We start from the raw sequence: 20,148 nt of genomic DNA, 5'->3' as shown, positions 1-20,148 counted from the left end.
TCAAGAAGCTCAACCAATAAGCCTACAACATAACAATACTCAAGAGTGTGGATCCTTTGAGAAGGGGAAAGCTCTTTCTTTTAAAGGTGCATGGATAGTGGAGATCAAGATCAAGGTGATGGATATTCAAGGGTGTAGGTTGACTTTAGGTATAATCCATATGTAAGAGAAAGTCAACCAATGAAAAGAAGTTTACTTTTCATTTGAGACAAAAAGCCTTTTTTTTTTAATTTGTAAAACAAAAAAAGGACTTTATGTGTGCACATTGAGTAGGCTAGAAGAATGGAGTATTTTATTTAATTAAAAGGAGACATATTCTTTTTATAAAATAAGGACTTAGAAAAATATAATCAAACTATAGGTTATAATCAAATTAATTAATTTTTAGCAATTTGGCCTAGGATAATGATTAATTAATTTAGAGAAAATGTTGAGAAGTGGGCTAATAATCTAGATGACTATTTTTAGGTGATTACATTTGCCCCTCTTTGACTAATGTGTGATTGATATGGGAACACATGACATCAAATAATATAGAAGCCAAGTAGGCAGCAATAGATAGAGAAATTTGATTCTGAAGAATGAAATGCAGAAAGAGATAGCAAGTCCTAAATGTGCAGTTTGATAGTGATAGTATTGAACACTAGGATAGAGATGATATCAAAACTCAAGAAGAGTACTAACACAAATAAAATTAGATAAATCAAGAGCAAGTGAAAATATCAAACATATTCTCCTAAGAAATATATAGTTGTAGCAAGTGATGATAGAGTATTTCTACCCCCTCGGGACTGAAATTGAAATAAGCTAAAGAGAATGCCAAAATGAGTCAAATATGAGAAAATTGAGATATAGAAAATCCCATGATGACAAATATGAGATAATGACAAAAGAGTGACTATTATAGAGTGATGGAATGCCCTAGTTTGACTAGAGTTGACCACAAAGCATAAAGTATGAAAATTAGGTCAATTCAGGTAGAAAGATGATTGAGAAGTGAAAGATGTGAATTGAAGTGGGTATAGAGTGTAGAAATGATGAAAACATGGAGAAATGAAGATGCCCCATTGATGATTCAAAGATTAGACCTTGAAAGGTTAGCTAACTACCAAGAAGAAGATGGAATTTAGAAATGTGATTTTCACTAGCAAGATGAACTTGGATTTTGATTTCAATCCCAAAAATCAATCTAGGATGTCAAGATTAGCTTGGGGTCCAATTTTTTGCATAATTCTACAAAGTTTATAAAATGATTCAAAATGTAGTCACAAGGCTATATAAAGGGTCCAAGGATCATTTTCAATTCATTTATCTTTTGTGGTTTTGAGAGCTTTTAAGATATTTGGAGAGAGAATATATATTTAGTAGGCATTTTGACCCACAAACATCATTTCAAGTGCATTTGATTACCCAACCAGCCATCAAAGTATGAGACCCCTATAAGTTATCAAAATTTTTTCCTTTTTTGAAGCATTTAATGCATTTTTTTAGTTTTTTAAGGGTTTTGACAAGAAATATTACGTGATACTTTAAAAGTATTTCATAGATACTTTAAGAAATATCATGTGATATTTATGTCAAACTATAAGTATAACACAACTTCATAAAGTGTATCGCCCTAAATATACCCAAATATCACCTCACATGGTGCGAAATGTTACCCAAGTAAAAAGTATTGCCTTGGAATTATTAAATGTATCATGTGATAATCAACATAAAGTATTGCCTAGACATACTAAAAAGTGTCATACAGTCTATTCTTGATCTTTTTATGCATGTTTAAGCATTATTTTATGTCATTTTACATGGTCAATGATGTTTATAGAAGATCTTGATGCTTTTTATGTTCATTTGTCTTGGTTTTGCATATTATTTTTCCTGTGCTTCATATCAGGGCCCCCAAAGTGGTAGTTTTGCACTTCCTTTAGCATCTAAATGATGATGTGAAGGGAGCTATATTGAGCATGGGCCTAAAGTGGGTTACATGCATACCCCATATATGGGAAAACCATGGATTACTAAGTGCTTTAGTTGAGTGGTGGAATAGAAAGCACAATACTTTCTATTTACCAATGGGTGAGGCTATCATCACCATGAAGGATGTATATCACATCCTTTGTATGCTATGCTATAGAGATTTGGTGAGTTTTATATTTGGTTTCTTATTTGTTATAAAGTTTCTAATATCTATATGTGATGTACAGATGTGAGTTTTTACATGTCACAATTTTTTTGCAATCAAACTTTGACGCAAGGGGGACTAGTAGTTCAATAGATATTTCAAGATGTGACCATCTTGGATTGCTAGTTGAGCTAGGAGAGGTGCATAGATGACTATAGATCTAATTATCCATTACCTTGCCTTTTGTGCTCAGTGGTTTCTCAAACTCTAGTTACTAATAAGGGTTAGAAGGACTTCCCATTAGGATGGGGTAGACTAGTAGAAAAAATTTTGGGGTTGCCCCAGAGGATGCAATGGGGACTTGTAGTTATTATATATATGTATCAAGAGCTTCATAATATAGCCTATAGAGAGGGGTAGACATGGGCATATGGTATATTTTTGGCCCAGATATGAGCATGGAGCATATTGTCATTATTCAACCATGGGTGCAACCGTGAGAGTGCAGCAAGCCCTTCATTTTTAGGTATATAGGGTTCATCCCATGGACCCACAATGTACATGTGACTTACTACCGATGTCTCATTGATGAATCACTTCTTTTGTCTGGTGTTTATACTATGAGTGCCACAAATGGTCTGATGCATGGGAGCTTAAGTATATGCACTATAGTTGGCCACTAGTTGGGAGATATTCAAAGATAGTGGAGTGTTTTGTTATTAGTCAAGTATGGTATCAATTTGGCAAGTAGTAATGGATCTCAGTGGATACCACCAATTATGCATGGTTTCATGATGGGGAGGAACAAGGTTGGTTGCCTATACTAGATTATTAGATCACTGTGAGGGATACAATACCTTTGATGCAGGAATCCTAGGACTACTACCCAGATGTGGTAGATGCAAGAGTAGACCTGACATATATTTATGAGATGTAGAGACATCCTTTCCCTAGATTCACATGACTAGATGTCCTACCTATGGTAGTAGGATAGGGGGAGATGGAGGAGATGGTGGTGAAGGTGGATATAGGGGTGGTGGGCTCATGGAGGTTAGGAGTAGTTCTTGATCTGGTAGGAGGAGATGAATGCAGGCCTAGGCTACAAGAGAGGAGAAAGAGGAGGAGGAGGAGGAGCCTCCATTGAGACTCAGGAGAGTGTTTTGGGTAGAGGCACGAAAAGAGAAACCTCTCAGAGGAGATTAAGAGGAGGATGACCAATATGCCAAGATCTAGTTCCTAGAGGTAGAGCTATAGGGGTTGAGGATGACCATAGTGGTCAAAGACCAATAGCTAGGGGATGTGTGAGTAGAGGTTAATAGGCAAGAGAGATCTTTGAGGGTGATTTAGTAGAGGCCTAGGGGGAGGTGGAGCAATAGATGGCCAAGGCAGCCTATTACCATGACATGTACATTATGGAAACTCTAGTAGACTGATGGGTACCTATGTACTCAGAGAGGGCACCAATGGCTCCTCCCCAAGCATAACCTACTCATGAGGGGGGAAGCCAGTCTTAGGTCCAAGTTGATGTTTTGATGACAATTTTTTTTGCACCATATGTATTTTGAGACATTGATCCAAGTTTTAGGTCCCATATTGTATACATACTATGACACATTTGATATATATATGAGATACTAGATTTGAGCTATGTTCTTGTGTACTTTCCTCATTCTACAAATGTTGTATATGGATGTTTCAGCACTTTTGAGTTTATGTTTTGATGTGGTTTTTCATTTTCCTTCTCATGTATGCTTAGTGTTATGCTCATGTTTAGATGTTCATGGATCTCTCTCATGTATAATTTTAGCTCTCATGTGTATGATGTAGACTAATGTTCTAAAAATGCAATACTTGGATAGATCAGATGTGATTTTTAGATTAACCCTTTGTGATGATAGGATAGCAAAAAGGTGAAGCAAAAGATCAAGAGGATTAAAAGGCATGATCAAGAAGAAAGTGAAGGAAGAATGAAAGAAAATAGCTGATATGTTCATTGAAAATTGAAGAGATATCTCTCCCCATCTGCAAAAATGCAAGACTAAGCTAAAGATGAGCCTACGATGCAAACTAATATGCAAATTGGTTTACTTATACAAAACATTTAGACTCTAATTTCATCATTGAGGGGCTATTAGGGACATCGTAAGATCATACAATCATTACTAGTATAACTATGAGGATATGAATATGATTTATATTAGATAAGAATTTAGGAATCCAACCTAAGCATCAAAGACATGTAAGTCAAGATGGCCAATGTAGTTAGATTCCCTAGGTTTGATATAGCAAGATTACACCTATATCAAGGCATAAGTGCTAGGATAACCCCCAAGTGTGGTCTTGTAGAATGACACAAGGATGATATGTTGTAGGTATAAAGTGTCAAGTAGGACAAGCATGAGTTCTCTAAACACCTTAGACTAATAAAGTACACCCATAAGTAGAAAGTAAGTAAAACATCCCCCATGCCCCCAGTCTTCTAGTCCATGACATCCATGAAATACTATTAGGGAGGAAACACTCAACAAAGAAGTCATCATAAACACCACACAAAGAAGATAAAGGTCATCATAGCTCAACAACTTTAATTTTTTAAATGTGTGTGTGTCACATGGCCATTTCTTCAAGACTTGAATCTGATAACGAGAAATATCACAACATCCTAGACTATGGGTGGAGTATCCAAAAAATATTGAGAGACACTTGATGTCAAGAGGAAAGTGTTGAGAAATAGTGTTTTATGATTTTCCAAAGAAACTCTAATGCACAAGGAGACCTCAAATAGGCTAAGTAGTTGTGCCCGTAAGATGAGGACAAGAGACAATTCTAAGCTAGGAAACATGTTGCAAAGGGAATGAGTGAGACTAATAGACATAGGTGTGAGAGTCTCAAGTGGCACATGTTTCCAGGTTTTCACCACTTGGCAGATTATTTTTAGACTCTTTTAAAAAATCACCTATTTTTGAAATTTTTTTATTTTTTGTTTTTTTGGTGATACATCAAAGATTACTGGATTTCCACTAAGATGATCATTTTTTAGGACATTTTTTCATTTTTAGAATTTTTTTAGGATCAATAGATATATACAAAGAGTTTAGTTGTGAGCCTTTAAGTAGAAATTTTTTTTAGATGTAGCACATTGATAAGCTCAACAAGTTGTTCCCCTTCAGGATTAGAAGGTTGATAGGCACTAGATCCAAATGTTGTTGTTACAATGTAAGGATCCTACCAATTAGGCTCAAATTTCCCTTTATGCTCCCTATTCTGCAAATTTTTGGGGTTTTCTCTAAGTACAAGTTCACCCACTTGGAACTCATGCAGATGAACCTTCTTGTTGTATGTAGTAGACATTCACTTTTGATAAGCCTCATATGGTTGAAAGCAACCTTACAACACTCATTGAGGGTTTCTAGCTCTTGTATCCTCATAGCCCTATGATCTTCATCAATTATCAACCCATGTAGGGAGACTCTTAGTGAGGGAATCTCAACTTCTAAGGGTAATATAGCCTTAGAGCCATAGGCTAACAAAAAAGGTATAGCCCTTGTAAGAGTACAAATGGTGGTCTTGTAAGCCCGTAGTGCTAGATTGATCTGTAGATTTCAACCTTTTCTTGATTTGTGAATCATTATGTGTAAGATTTTGAGAAATTTTTTATTAGAGGCCTCAGCTTGGTTTTTCCCCTGGGGATCGTAGATTAAGGACCAATGTTGTTTGATTTTGAATTTCTTACACAACTATTTTAGGTCCTTGTTTTTTAATTGTCTTTCATTATCAGTAATGATGGAGGATGGGATGCCATAGTGATAAATAATGTGGTTGAGTATAGATAAGGAAACATGTTTTCCTATAGCAGCAGATAAGGGTACACCTTCAACCCATTTTGTAAAGTATTTAGTTTCTATAATAATAAACTTGTGACCACTGGATGAACTTGGATGATTCTTTCCTACCAAGTCAAAGGCCCATTGTTGAAATGGCCAATATGTAACTGAAGGTATGATCTCACATCCAAGAGCATGAATCAAGTTACTATGAAGCTTACATTTCTTAAAGGATCTAGCATATCAAATAGCATCAACCTACATGGTTGGCCAATAATTTCCTATCCTAAGCATTTTTTGAGCAAGTGCAAGACCATTGGAGTGTGCCTTGTAAATGCCATCTTGGACTTCATCTTGTTGGAAATATAAGAGGAGTAAATGAGAGGGGAGGGGTAAATCAATTACCAATAATATAAATCCTAAATCCCTTAGATGTTAGTACAAAATAAACTCTATGAAAATTCAACTCTACTAAAGCTTGGTAAATAGACAAAAATGTTGTAACTCAATAAATACTGAAATAGCTCGGCAAATGCTTAACATGAAAAACTTAAGATATTATATGTGATTAATATTACTTTAACTTAGTTGCATACACATAAGAGGTATAGCATGAACACACTTGATGCCAATATTTAATGTGGAAACCCAGTTTGGGAAAAACCACCAATTGCAACTAGTTACTGATTTTCATTCTTTTGAAGCGAGCCCTTTTAGGAGCCAACCCTATTAAAGGTTACAAAATACATTTTTAGGTGTGACCCTATTAGAGGATTGAATCACCCTATTAGGAGTGGCCTTGTTAGAGGTCTTTAGAAAATTCAATAGAAATTTCACCTTGTTAGAGGATTTACATATGACTGTTAAGCCAACTCTGTTAAGAGATTTAGCTAACTGCTACAATGGTTAGAGAGTAACAATGAGAAGACCTTATTCTTGATGCAACTAAATTTTTTATTACAAATCTTAACTCTAGCTTGTATACTTGATCCTTCTTGATCAAATGTATCTTTGCATCTCAACAATGAAATTTTTCTTATCCTTCTAATTCACTTCCTCTTGGCATCATCAAATCTTCATTTTATGTTCCACTATTACACACTTTCTAATCCTTAACTTGACCTTATATTTATAGCTTTCATATTGTCAAGTTGGCTTGAATATAACCTAGAATAATTAATATTAATCTTCTCAGTTGGCTAGAACCAATAGATAAATCAATTGAACTCAATATGCCAAAATAAGAAAGTCCTTCATTAGCTGACCTTTCTCGATAGACACTAACTTAGAAATGATTTTCTTGTGTTAACCAAGTGAACTCAGTCAACACTGCATATTTGCAAAGCTCCTTTGGTAACTAAGTGAGCTTGGTTAATACCAACTTCATCCAACATTTCCTTCTTTAACCAAGTGAGCTTGGTTAACACTCAACTTTTGCAAACTTTCCTTTAACACCGTGTGAACTTAGTAGATACTATCTTTTGAACTAGGAAAACTCTAGAATGCTTGGCAGACACAAAAAACTATCTTCAATGCCTGAGTGAGCTCGTCTTACACTAATTGGTAATGATATGACATTTTGTGTAACATCAAAGATAATACACAATTAATCAATTGTATTTAACATGGCTAATGCCTTTTCAGACTCTTCTAGCTCTAAACACCAAAGGAGCATTCCATCTAGGCCCTTCCTATACAAGTCATCAAAGACCAAGGTGTAGTGTAAGCCATTGCAAAGGAGTTGGCATTTTTGGTTTCACATGATATTGTTAGGAATAATCTAATCACACAAATAGGAGAAAATGATGGAATAGCAAGATGAGTCATGACCAACAATGGTGCAAATCACGTGTTTATCAAAGGAGTCATAAGTGAGGTGATGATATTCTTCCACTAGGAACTCAAAACATAGTTCATGTTCTTGTAACTATAAAATAGATGCTAGGGTGGCCATGGCATCTGCAGCCTTTTTTTATGCTCTAGGAATTTTTTGAAATCTCATGAATGTGAAATAGTCTCGTAGAGAATCAATCAACTTATTATAAGGTACCAACTTGTCATCTTTGGTTTGATACTCATTGTTGACTTAGTGTATGACAAGTTGGGAATTTCCATAGATATGTAGCTCTGTGATCCTCCATTCTAAATCCATTTTAATCTCATTTTTTAAAGCCTCATACTCTGCAATATTGTTAGTGCAAGAAAGTAGGTTTTTATAAGACTTTGGGTGTAATCAGCCAAAAATGGTCATCTAGACTATGAACCCCCTTTCTAACATTTTTGCATAATTTGTCTAATGCTTATCCTTGATCAAATCTCTAAAAAAACATTTATTTAATTTTATTTTATAGTTTGACCACTTTATCCTAATATCATATTTAATTAAAAGAACATGTCCCTTTTTTAATTAAATAAAATTCACCACTTGTCTCTTAGCCTAAGTTGCACACATAAAGCATTATTCTTGTTTTAGAAATAAAAGAAAAGGCATTTTTGTCTACACATGAATGCACAATTTTCTATTTGATAGGAATCTTCCATTTTTAAAATAACTTTAATTATCCTCCACACATTTCAAACTCTCTCAAAAGTCAACCATTATATGTGATTGTTGAGATGCTTGTGCACATGGATCACTCAATATGCATTCTCCTCCCTTGATTATGAATCTTTTGACTTTAATCTCTACTATCTATTTTCCTTTAAAAGGAAGGTCTCTCTCCTCATTCAAAAATCTTAGCCTCACATGCTATTGTTATGTTGTAGGTTTTCTTGATGATTTTGGAGACATGGAGCATTCTTGCATTTTTGCATGTTAGCTTAGCTCTCATTCTAGTTACATTATGGCATACTTTTTATCTTAGTTTCATTTATGATTTAGCTTAGTTCTCTTTTTTATCTTGCATTTTATTTAGAATAGCTTACATTTGTATTGCATTTTATTCTAGATTCTTGGATATTGGCACTCTTGCCTCTACTCTTTGAATCTCTCATTCTATAGTGCACCTTGCAAGGGTTGCATAGTTTGTCTCATTTGAGAGCCACCATCTCATAGTCTTTGCATGTCATAGATAGAGAGCAATAAGCCACCTCTTGAGATGATCTCTTTCATGGGTATTCTCAAAAATAATGGTTTATAGAAGTGTGTCTGCATTTTCTCCACACATTTTTTGCACCCACCATAGGACTAGAACCAAGTTTCTAGCTCAATTTTCTTGCTTGAATTTTGGTTACATTATCACTATTTATTTTTTATAGAAATTTCTTAGATCTAATCAAGTGGTTTTTTAGGTTTCTTACTTTGGTTTTAAGCCTAACCCTTGTGTAGATTTGTTTGAAGGCCAAAACCCTAGTTTTGAAAGATTTGAGCATATCTTCCAAATCGCTTTGGGTTAGGATCTAAAATTTTGTTTTCAGGTTCAAGATGCATTTTAAATAACTCGATCTAATTTTTAAATTATTTCTAGTTAATTTGGGTCCATTATGAAATTTTCATTTTTTTTCATAAAAAAATTTGTTTGGTCTTAAATCAACAAAATTTTTAGAAAAATATACATTTTTAGAAATCTCTATAAATTATACATGGGGTTCATTCCTTATATTTTGAATTTATAAGTCATATTAGGGCCCAAAAACTCAACTTGATAAATCTGGTCTATTTTGACAAAATGGCTCCCTAGGGCACAAATGAAGAGATATTTTTGAATTTCTTGCATTTTTGGAAAGCTCTCTCAATTTTAATAGGATTCTCTTCTTTGAATTTCTATTTTTGGATCATAATCATAGCAAAAAAGTCCAATCTTGTTGACTAGGTCAAAAGCAAAGAGTAAAATTGAGAGCATTTGTGATTGGCTTACACTTTCTTTGCATACACTTGGTTGGAAGATAACTTGTATTTTTGAGGTAACTAACCACTTTGTGTTTTAGGTCTTACTTATTTATTATGCTCTAACCTTGGTTGTTTTTTAGGGATTTTTTCATTTCATTGATAAAAAGAATGATGTCAAAGCTTCAAATGTGCAAGGGCTACTAACATTTGTTTGTAGGGCTGCCCAAAGCATAAAAATCAAACAACAAAATGTTTTCTCTTTCCTTTAATTTTTAAGTGTGGCATTATACTAGTTGTTCATTTTATTTGGCCTTCTCATCAGAGTCTTTTTGTGGTAGCAAAGTATGCTCTTCATCCTTATAGTGAATCAAAAATCTTGACCTGCCTCTAGATTTTGAAAGCAAGAGGGTTAATTGAACATTGTTTGGCATGTTTGGGAAAGACTCTTGAGATAGGAGAGTATGCCCTCCACCCTAGTGATGAATCAAAAATCTTGACTTTGAAAAGTTGATCTACTTCTTGTTTAGTCTAGAATCCTTTAGAGGGCCTACTCTTGGACAACCTAAGAGGAATACCCAAGTGGGGACAAGCTAATACCTGGCTCTTCCAACCCACTATAAACTCAAGGCAATCAAGGACACAAAACCTTGGTAGATGTATTTTTTGTCTTCACTTAGTATGATCGCTAGTGGCATTGCGACCATGAGGAGATCACTAGGAAAGAATGTTTAAGGTGCTCTTGTGACCATGAGGTCTATTACCCACCGCAAGGTGGTGTGTCCCTTGATTGGATGCAATAGGAAAATTATGAATGGAAGCCCATTCTAAACACTCTAAGTTAGTAGCTACCTTATTTTTCATTCAACTTCTTGGTGCAGCGATTGATCGTAGTGGATTACCTAAGTCACCCCAAGATTTTACACTCACCATCTGTGTTCCCTTGGTTATGCTTATGGCATTTCCATGACAAATCCAATATCTCTTGTGGGAAACCACTTGGTGTGAGGAAAAGGAGCTCTTAGCATGGGCATAGTTATTGAGTAATGAACCATGTCTTTAGGTAGACTATGCTTGATATATCTTGAATGTGCTAGACTCATGGAAATCTTTTGAACATACACATGACAATAGTTCTGGGGATTTCTTTTGAGACCTCACATATGCTTGTATCATGCAAGGTTTCTTTGTCCCTTGCTTGATTTTTTTAAGACTACTCCATGTGTCACTATCTTTCTTGGAAAGAAACTTCTTTTGAACATCAAACTTGCTATGCTATCAACTATTGTCAAACTTTGTCAATCAAGTTAAAACATCAAGTCTAAACATTTTTTTTTGTTGCTTACTAAGGGGAGTCTCATCATTTTACTTTTATTTTCTATTTCTCTAGTGCTTAAACATGCTTAAAGTGAATCTTTGATCTTAGTTCTCTTAGTCTTTCTATCTTCATGGTCTATGTCCACTTGCTAATTATATTTTTGTTGAAATGGTTACCTTAATTTCTTGACTACACTCTTGGGTTGGGAAAGTTGTTCACTTGTCACCCCGCTTGCTCTATCTATTTGGCTATTTGGCTTCTTGTCTAGCTCTTGACTTGTGCTACTAGTGTCATAAATTACTTGGACACTTTTCTTAACAAGCCACTTTACTCTATCTTTACTATATTGGCAAGTGAATAATCCACCTCTCTAGTTTGGACATCAAGTTATCTTGTGTCACCTCCTTATCTTCATCTAGTCTCCTTCATGCTTGATTATCTATCTAGAACTATGGAATTCAAGCCATGTGCTACCAAAATTCAACTAAATCTAAATGATCATGATATCCTCTATGCCACTAAAGAGTTTCAAGATCTATATTCTCAATACAAAGTACTAGAAGATACAAATGACCTTTCTTACCTTCATCTCTCTAAGCGCATGATAGAAATCAAGTCTAAACTTGAGAAAAGGTTAGAGGAGAAGATTTCATTCTTAAATGAATCTCCCTTAAGACCTTTACATACACATGGGTCATCTTCTTCAAGGTCTACATATTCTACTCCAAGACATCAAATGTCTTCATATTCTAGATCTAAATACCTCTTTAGAGAACAAGAAAGTGATATCTCCTTTGAGCCTATGCCAAGCTTTCATGATGGACCTACCTTTGACTAGGATAATGATGAAGACATGTATGCATGCTATTTACTTGGGAAGGAACAAAATGACTCTAGGCATACTTTTGATATAACTTTACTCTCTTAGAAGATTCTTGTGATGACACTTTGCAAACACTTCTTGGCACCAAGCTCATCGCATTGCCTAAGTCTAGCTCTTATGGAAATCCTTTCTTGGATGATTATTATGCTTATCATTGATCTAATGACCACACTACTTCTGATTGTATAGAGCTGAAACATAAAGTGCAAGACCTCGTTGATGATGAGATTGTTGATCTTAGAACCTCTAGTGACTCATGTGGTGAAAGATACTTCTCTTGGGAAAGATTAAGTTAATGACCCTATGTCTAGTAGTGGATCCATTGCATCTTCCACTTTTTCCAACACTCATGCATCTCCCAACACTTCAAATCTTTCCAACATGCCTCTATCAAAAAAAGAACCTAATGCTTTCCACATTGACTATGTGTACCCTCGAGGGCTACCTCTAAAAGAAACTCAAGCTAACCTTCACTTGGTTGCAAACCTTTTCCATTCTACTAAGCCTAAATATTTTCAACCTTCATGCACTGCTATACCTACTATTATAAATATTAATTTCTAGTAATCATCTGATGCTTATAGATGATTAGGTTTAGGTTTAGGGTGTGTCGGTTAACTTATTTTCAAGAAGTTTGAGTCGGCTATAATATTTTCTAGATGTTTGTAGATATTTTGTCTTCTCGACTAATGCTAAATTTCTCTAGAATATTGTATGATTGCCTATAAAAAAGAACTATGTACTCATTTGAGATCATGGTGAATGAAATATAATATATTTTATTGTGCAACAACACATTATTTTGTTCTATTTTTTTTGTTATTTTTCTTGCTACCCACCTATCAAATTGGTATCAGAGCCCTAGGTTAAAGATCATGGGAAGATAAGTATTTTAGAGAACAAGGATCAAAATCCTGAAGAGTTGAAGACTACAAAGTCAATGGCTACAAAATCTTGGTAAGATTTGAGTTTGTGTGAATCTTTGTTAATATTTTGTGTTGAGAAGTTAAGATAGCAAATGGAAATGTAGATAAGGCTGAAAATGAATGGTTGTTTAAAGTTATAATTCTATGAGGAGTAAAATGTGTGACTTGATTTGTTTCAAACGTGTTATTATACTAGTTTGCAAAGAATGAATGAATGAAGTTTCATGTGTTAATTGTTAAAAGGGGTAAATATTTATTTGTAACAAAAGCTTTGAAGAAGTTCATAAAGAAATCTTGAAAGGATACAATAGTGAGTTGTTGAAAAAGGATAAAGTTTCTTTAATCTCTTTTATTTCAATGGGAAAAGCTAGTAGAGTTCAAAAAGAGAAGACAAATAAATTAGAAGAAGAATTAATGATGGTGAAGAAAGAAAATGCAAGATTATTGTGTGAAAAAGGTATTTTGCAAAAGGAATTGGAAAAAGTAAGAAATGAAATGGGAGAAGAAAAGTTTAAATTGTTAAATGAAATTAGTGTTCATATAGAGGCAATTGAAGAGCTAGAAGATGTGCTAAAATTTGTGGAAGAAGTACATAATTGGCAAGTGAAGGAAACATATAAGCTTAGAGAGAAAAATAGAGAATTAGAAGAAAATTTAAATTTTCTTGATGATTCTGAGAAAAAAAAAAGTTTTAGAAGAAAATGTGAAGAAATTGGAAGAGGAAAATAGTATGCTAAAGAAGGATTTGTCTACTTTGAAACAAGAGAAATAATGTTTGAATGTAAAACCATTTGTATGTGATGTATCTTGTGACACAAATGATTTGAGTGATTATGGGATTGAGAAATGTGATTTTTCTGAAGCTGAAAGTGTTTATGATGAAAAGTGTAAGAAAGTAAATGACAAGAAGTTTGCAGATTTTGTTTGTTATGATAATAATAGTATTGCCTTGAATATTATTGAAAGAATGGGTTTCAAAGGTAAAGGTTTAGGAAAGGATGAATGGGGATTAAGGAATCTGATTGAGACTATAGTTAGGCCAAAATATGTAGGTCTTGGATATGATGTAGGCAGTGGAAAGATGAATAAAGGTTCAAGAGAATCAATTGAAACCATAAAGATTGAGCAATGTTCACATTGTAACAGGAAAGGGCATACAAAGGATAGATGTTGGGATATACATCCTTGTAATATTTGTGGCTTGAAAAATCATTGTGATAAAACATGTTGGAATACAGAGTGCAATAAATATTTAATGGAAGGTTACATCAAAATGGATTATGGATGGAGCTATGGATCAAATTGGCATAGAATTGCAAAAATGATCAAAGGTTTATTTAGGTAAAAAAAATTCAAGTGTAAGAAGGAATGCAACAACATTGGGAAATAGATTAGAGCAAGGAATCAAAGAGGCAAAATGTTATTAATAAATCCTATCACTGGCATTTATGATAGATGAGGCAAGATTATCAAGATTATTAGTGGATCCTATGAAAAGAGGAAATCATTGGTAACCAATTGTTGACAAAATATTTGTAGACATTAAAGGCCATAGCCTTAGAAGACACTACTCATGCAGATATGAAGATTACATGGCACATTGGAACTTGTATGCTACAAATTTTGATAGTAGAAATTATGGGGGAGTGTTAGAAATATTAATTTCTACTAATTGCCTGATGCTTCTAGATTATTAGGTTTAGGTTTAGGGTGGGTTGGTTAAAGTATTTTCTAGAAGTTTGAGTTGGATGTAATATTTTTCAAAAGTTTGTAGATATTTTTTCTTCTCAGCTAATGCTAGATTTCTCTAGAATATTTTATGCTTGCCTATAAAAAGGCACTATATACTCATTTGAGATCATGGTTAATGAAATATAATATATTTTATTGTGTAGTAGCACATTGTGTTGTTCTATTTTTTTTGTTATTTTTCCTACTACCCACCTATCAACTCCAAGAACTACTCCATTCACTCTTGATTCTCCCTTATCCTTAGAAGTGGCTCCATGTCAAGAGTACTCTCAAAAAGATAAAGCTACAAATAAAGATCAAGATCAAGCACCCTTTCATCTCCTTCAAAATGTTACTCCTCCACATCCTATGTCTTATCCACCTCCTAAGTATGATGAAGACATCACTTCCACTATTTCCCTTGAGCTTACTAAAAATTATGATAAAATTTCTCTTCATATGCTATCCAAAGCTACTTGTCAAGATCAAAGCATCCTCTCATGTTCTACTTCTCCATATCCACCTCAAAAATATGCTCAAGATTCAAACGCTCCTATTAAAAGTGTTGCTCCTATGAAAGCTACTCATGAGTCTATGGATTCCCATGGTCACATTACTCACTCTAAAGATTTTGATATCCCTACTTACTATCCATTTTCATCTCCAAAATCTATCCTTGGTTCTTGTCCATCAAATCTAAAGCCTTCAAACATTTCATCTATATTGGGACCTTATGTTCCTTTATCTCCCACATTTTCCACTCCTAGATCTCCCATCACACTTCAAGATCAACAAAGACACTCATACTTGAACTCTTCACACCCATCTATCCATCTAAACTACTCATATCAGCCGTATTCATCCACAAATCCTAAGTCTTTTGGAAGTGAGCATAAACATAAGAATTCATTGAAAAATGAATATCATTGTGTCCCATCTAATTGATATGTGAATGCAAAGAAAGAAAAAAAATTCAAAAGGCCACAAAGGTCCACTATTTAAAAATTTTAATCAAATAAAATATGGGTTCCTAAATCCATTATTTAAGATATGCATTCTAAAGCATTCAAAGGAAATGAAAAATCTAAAGCTATATGGATTCCCAAGTCTCTTTTGAAAGACTTTAATATTGAAAATAGTTCAAAGTTGACATTCAAGCCTCCAAAGACTTCCACTCCTTCTAAAATTCTCCTACCACATCATATATATAAACCTCAAGCTATTTCATCCAAGATTCCTCCATCATTCCAAAACCCTTCAAGGTGTGTGTCAATGTTGATAATTCCCAATATTGTAGTTATCTTCATGAAATCCTCTAAAGATTACACTTACTGGCTATCCATGCTCATTCAATTCTTTTAGGACATGAATTCTTATCCTACTACCATCTCTCTTCCATCATCCTATCAACATCTTTGAGAATACTTATCTATGGTCTTAGCTTATCATGACTTATCCTTTCTATAGGAGCATTATCTGAACTAAAAAAATCTTGACCTATTTCTAAAAATTAAAAGAAAAAATCAAAAAGAAAAAAAATGAAAAAAATGAAATTATGCCTTGGTGAAAACCACTTCTTGTAGCACCTTGGTAGCAAAATTAAAGAGAAATAAAATTCATCCTATGGTGAAAACTACTTCTTTTGGCACCTCAGATAAGTACCTTGATGAAAACCTGGCAAACAAGTGTCATGCGTAATTCTTTCATAATTCATCCATTCCCTCTTCCTCTTTGATCTTGACACTATTGAGCTATCCAAATGCATTGTCTATCTTATCTATTGCTCACCCAATCCTTCTCATTCGTTCATATCATTCATATCTAACTTTATCCCTGTTGTTGTATTATCACTATCCTATCCACTTGACCCCCTTGGTCTTGATCACAATAAAGAAAAACATGGTTCTTAGGCCTCTTGACATGCCTACTCTTTTGGATTACGCATTTTCATGCTATTGGCTTCTATCACTTATTCTATATGCTATCATGCTTGTTGGCTTCATTTCTTATCTTATACATTCTCCTTCCCATTTCTTCCATTGCTTATCTAAAACCTACTTTATATGGCTATATTTCCCTAGCTTGGGTACTCTTGAGGAGTCAAGTCCTTGAGGACCACTTTCACTTGCTTCATATTCCTTGCATATCCACTTTTCTTATCCACCATATTATAATTGCATCATGTCCTACACCTTGCTAGACATTGGGATAATTTATGTGATCTTGCTTGAGAACTAGTGAACTCAAAATAAATTCAAAAAAATCATATATGATGCTGAAAATTTTTCTAAAAAGAATAAAAATGTCCTAAAAGAATGATCATCACAGTGAAAACCTAGCAATAAGTTCTTTGATGTATTATTAAAAAAATCAAAAATACAAACAAATTGAAAAAAGTCCTAAAAAAATCTATCAAGTGGTGAAAACCTAGAAACATGCACTACTTAAGACCCTTGCACCTATGTCTATCAGTCTCACTCACCCACTTCACAACACATTTCATAGCTTAGTATTGTTTCTTGTCCTCATCTCATGGGCATAACTGCTTAGCTTATTAAGGTTTCCTTGTACCTTAGGTTTTCTTTAGGAATTCACAAAATAGTGTTGCTTAACACTACTCTCAACTTGACATCAAGTGTTTTTTAACAGTTCTCAAATAGTTTACCTACAGTCTCTGATGTCACAATATTTCTCTCTATTAGAATCAAATCTTGAAGAAATGGCCAAGTAACTTACACACACGCACTTAAACACTTAAATGGCTAAGCTATGTTGATCTTTATTTTCTTTGTGTGTCATCTATGATGTTTTCTTTACTATATGTTCCCTCCCTAATAGTCTTTCAAGGATTTTAGTGACTAGAAAACTGGGGGCATGGGGCATGTTTTCTTGCTTTTTTCTTGTGGGTATACTTTATTTTTCTAAAGGTGTTTTTGAGCATTCATGCTTGTTCCATTTGACACTTTGACTCACAAATGTATCATCTTTGACTATTTTTGCAAGACCGCACTTGGGGGTTATCCTGGTGCTTATTCTTTGATATAGTTGTAATCTTGCTATACTAAACTTAGGAATCCCATGATGTAGTCATCTTGACTTACATTTCTTTGATGCTTAGATTGGATTTCCACATACTTATTTAATATAGATCATATTCATATCCTCATAGTTATGCTAGTGATGATTGTATGATCTCATGATGTCCCTAATAAATGCTGAATGATGAAATAAGAGTCTAAATGTTATGTGTTTCTTACTGGTAAACCACTTTTCATATTAGCTTGCATTATAGGTTCATCCTATAGAATAATTTTTCATTCTTACATATCGGAAGATCTCTATCTTCATCCTTTTTGCAAACATATAGGGTAACTAGTTTTATATCTTTCTTTGCTTTCTTCTTATCAAGTCTTTTCACCTTCTTGATTTTTCGTTGTCTCTTTTCTATCCTATCATCAAATCTATATACCTTTTGATTCTTGGATGATTTTTATGTCCTAGATCCATTTTTGAGATCAAAATTGAAATCCAAGTTCATCTTGATAGTCAAATTTGTATTTTAAAATTCTACCTTCTTCTATGTAGTTAGCTAACCTTTTCAAGTCTAATCTTTGAATCTTCATTGGGGCATCTTTATTTCTTCATATCTTCATCATTTATACACTTCATATCTTCTTCTATTCAACTTTTCATGTTGAAAATCCACTTCCTACTCAATTTGACCTTATTTTCATGCTTTATTCTTTGTAGTCAATTCTGGTCAAAATTGGGGCATATCTTCATTGCTTGGTGGTCACTCTATGGTCTTAATCTCTTATCTATCATCATGAAATTTTCTTTGTTCTGATTTGATCAAATCTAGCTTATTTTTGCATCTCCTCTATCTCATTTTGATTTCAATCCTGAGGAGGCATGAATATTCTATCATTTTTGCAAATTGTTTTTTGCTACAACTATCTATTTTCTCTTGATCTATCTTATTTTCTTGTTTTTAGTACTCTTCTTGAGTTTTGAAATCTACTCTATCCTAGTGTTTAGTACTACTTCTATCAAATTGTGCATTCAAGATCTATTATCTCTCTTTGCTTCGTTCTTCATAATCAGATCACTCAATCATCTTGGCTTCTTCATTCTTTGACATAATGTGTTCCCAGACCTATCACACATTAATCAAAGGGGAGAAAATTTAATCACCCAAAAAAGGTCATCTAGACTATGAACCCCCTTTCTAGAATTTTTGTATAATTTGTTTAATGCTTATCCTTGATCAAATCTCCAAAAATTCATTTATTTGATTTTATCCTATAGTTTGACCACTTTATCCTAATTTCATATTTAATTAAAAGAACATGTCCTCCTTTTAATAAAATAAAATTTTCCACTCATCTCTTATCCTAAGTTGCACACATAAAGCATTATTCCTATTTTAGAAATAAAAGAAAAGGCATTTTCATCTACACATGAATGCACAATTTTCTATGTGAGAGGAATCTTCCATTTTTTAAATAACTTTAATTCTCCTCCACACATTCCAAATTCTCTCAAAAGTCAAGCATTAATTGTGATTGGTTGAGATGCTTGTGCACATGGAACACTCAATATGCATTTTCCTCCCTTGATTATGCCTTTTTTTCCTCTTAATCTCTACCATCCATTTTTCTTTAAAAGGGAGGGCTCTCTCCTCATTCAAAAATCTTAGTCTCTCATGCTATTGTTATGTTGTAGGTTTTCTTGGTGATTTTGGAGACTTGGAGCATTCTTGCATTTTAGCTTAGCTCTCATTCTACTTACATAATGGCATACTTTTTATCTTAGTTTCATTTATGATTTAGCTTAATTCTCTTTATTAGCTTTCATTTCATTTAGAATAGCTTGCATTTACATTGCATTTTATTCTAGATTCTTGAATATTGGCACTCTTGCCTCTACTCTTTGAATCTCTCGTTCTATGATGCACCTTGCAAGGGTTGCATAGTTTGGTTCATTTTAGAGCCATGATCTCATAGCCTTTGCACACCATAGATAGAGAGCTATAAGATGCCTCCTGAGATGCCCTCTTTCATGGATATTCTCAAGAATAATGGTTTACAAAAATGTGTCTATATTTTCTACACACATTTGGATTGTGTAACCATTACATGTGACAAACATAATGTCTACACTAGCCCCATCCTAGGTATAAGAACCATATAAGAACATATTCCAAGTTCTTTTAGTGATATACATGATGGAAGCATATAGAAACTCAATGATGCAGAAGCATCCAAGGTTTCCTTGTAATCATGCACTTTAGTTCATTTTGACAGTTGCTACTAAGTACCAATTTTTAATTGATGTCGAGTTGCCAATTTTCAGTTGATGTTGAGTTGTCGGATTCTAGTTGATGTTCAGTGCCAATTTCCAGTTGATTCCAAGTTATTAGTTTCTAGTTGATGCTAAGTTGCCAATTTCCAGTTGATGTTGAGTTGCCAGTTTCCAATTGATGCTGAGTTTCTAGTTGATGTCGTGTTGCCAATTT

Source organism: Cupressus sempervirens, chromosome 9 (genome assembly GCF_028749045.1).
Source record: "Cupressus sempervirens isolate cs-2001-9-10 chromosome 9, ASM2874904v1, whole genome shotgun sequence".
Lineage (NCBI taxonomy): Eukaryota > Viridiplantae > Streptophyta > Pinopsida > Cupressales > Cupressaceae > Cupressus > Cupressus sempervirens.
The sequence above is the reverse complement of the archived record's forward strand: the minus strand, read 5'-3'. Positions refer to the sequence as shown.